The sequence below is a fragment of the Octodon degus genome, unplaced genomic scaffold (assembly GCF_000260255.1).
Source record: "Octodon degus isolate 3935 unplaced genomic scaffold, OctDeg1.0 scaffold00008, whole genome shotgun sequence".
NCBI lineage: Eukaryota > Metazoa > Chordata > Mammalia > Rodentia > Octodontidae > Octodon > Octodon degus.
In genome coordinates this window covers 22,741,873-22,744,276 of record NW_004524584.1, presented here as the reverse complement: position 1 = coordinate 22,744,276, position 2,404 = coordinate 22,741,873, and positions in this window count along the sequence as shown.

The following is a 2,404-nucleotide window of genomic DNA, read 5'->3' as shown; positions in this document are numbered from 1 at the left end:
TGGTGGTTACACCTGCATGGAACCCTTGGTAGTCACACCTGCATGGAACCCTTGGTGGTCACATGTGCATGGAACCCTTGGTGTCACACATGCATGGAACCCTTGGTGGTCACACGTGCATGGAACCCTTGGTGTCACACGTGCATTGAAGTTGGAGGCTGGAATACAAGCAAATTACTCTCTTTTATCATTAAACTCCTGGCACAAAATTCTGTAAATGAGAGCTCAGTAGTGTGAGAGGTCCAGTATTAATTCTTGCAATTGTCAAAGACGATAGAAGATGAAACATAAGCCTGACCCATGAGATCATGTTAGCTTGAACTTTTTCTGAAATTAAACATAATGTTGACTTTTAGGTTGTGTCGTCTAATTTGAGTACACATTTAGTTTAAAAATGAGAACATTGAACAAATGAAGTTAATTTTCTTCACCAAGTAGAACATATTATATGAACTCTTTCTGTCCTTTAGTTACCTTAAAAGCTTTACAATTGTTAAATCTTGAATTGCTTTTTGTAAGAACACAAATAATGAAAAGTGAGTTTCCTTCCAGTGGCTCAATACCCTGATTAATTAGTTATGTTTAAAGACATCCTGGCAGTGAGGTATAGTGACGATCGATTGCCAGGATGTATGTAAGGCAGTGAAAGCAGGTCCAGGGGGAGCAATTTTAAAACATCAGTGCATCCAGCTCTCAGCATTGAAGCTCCTCCATATTAGTCCACTGTGCTGGCGATCTGACCTAGCTTCCGTAGGTCTGCCCTCTGGCTGTGGCTGTGGTCTCCTGCTATGGTGGGTATGTGTCTCTTCCAAAACTCAGGGGTTGCCAGTGGCTGTGTGTGTGTGTGTGTGTGTGTGTGTGTGTGTGTGTGTAACTGGGGATTGAATTCAGGCCCTTGCACTTGCCAGGCAAGTTCTTATTCTACCTAGCCATCTCCCCAGCCCCTGGAATAGTTTTAAGAGCCAAATATATAAGAGGTGACTGATCGAGTCATGAGGGCTCCTCCCTCATGAAAAGGACTAGGTCGCCCTTCTTTAGGGGCTTGGTAGAAGGATTTCTCCCTCCTGACTGTACCCCTTCCCTCCTGTGAGAACAGAGCATCCGTTCCTCCTGGAGTCCCAGGAGGAAGCCCTCAGCAGTCCCCAAGCGCTGGGACACTAGTGTTATATTTTCCACTCTCCAAAACAGGCAGAAATAAATGTCTGCTCTTTACAAGTTACCCAGTCTGTTTATTTTAGTAGAAAAAATGGATAATTATACTTTTCTTGTTTATGACAGAAGAAATGAGAGACCCACTAGACTCTTATAATTAGTCAAACTTTTCTCTCACATATCCTTGTCTCCTCATTTGCCTGTAGCCACAGAGACATTAAGACAAAGGAGCCCTGAAGCATTAGCTCTCCTGTACACCAGGGTCCTCAGGCTTCATTGTTTGGCCCTAAGTGGGGCTTTCATCCCAGGAGTCCAACCAGTGTGGCAACCCAGCCGCATTTTCCTTTCTCTGCGCTCTTCTTAGGTTGACGTTTCTCCCTGGGCTGCACCTGCTCTCAGAGACAGTGTCTTTGTATCAACTAAGGTCTCTGACATCAGCTAAGAAAGGGAATTTTTTTTGAAGGCCCAAAGCTACCAGAAGTGAAGTGCTAAGGCTTTCTAGCCAAATGCGTCTGTCTACAGTGTCAGGCACCCACCCAGCTTGGGTCTGCACCCATGCTTTTATCCCTTGGATGACTTTGCAATCAGGCAGGTGATCTGTGTGGGGCTACTTCCCTTTCTCATCTGGTCCTGCTTTAGATGATAGAAAACATCAGCCTGGATTTAGGTACCCAGGATCCACCCCTGGAGCTGATGAGTAATGATAAGCCGGCTGTCTGAAACTTATTGGTGGCTCAAAGGATTCAGCAACAGGAGGAAAGAGCCTGGACCACCTTAGTCCTTTCCTGTCTCCTGCACGGTTGGATGATCCTGGTCACAGCTGTTTTACCACAAGAAAATTGAGATCATTCTCACCTTTCAGGGTCACCATGGGAACAGAGTGAGATCACAGATGCCCAGCCTTTGCTGAGCCCATGTCAACCGGTCCATCTAAAAGAGTTGCTGTTGCACACTCCAGTGGTGCAATCTGCTGGAGTGCGTTGCTTAGGAAGGAGCTGCTCTCACTGGTCAGGAAACCATGGCGATTTTCCTGAGTGGTCTGAAAATTTCCAGTTAATGCACAGTATCTCAGCTCTAACCCTATGGAGGCAGGGTTTGCATGTGCATAATAGCCAGTGAGCACACCCAGATTTCCAAATCAAAGTTTGCTTTGGAAATTCCCACAGAAATGGTGGCAATGCCATTCAAAGACTCTCTGTCTCTCTCTGTCTCTCTCTCTGTCTCTGTCTCTCTGTCTCTCTATCTGTCTCTC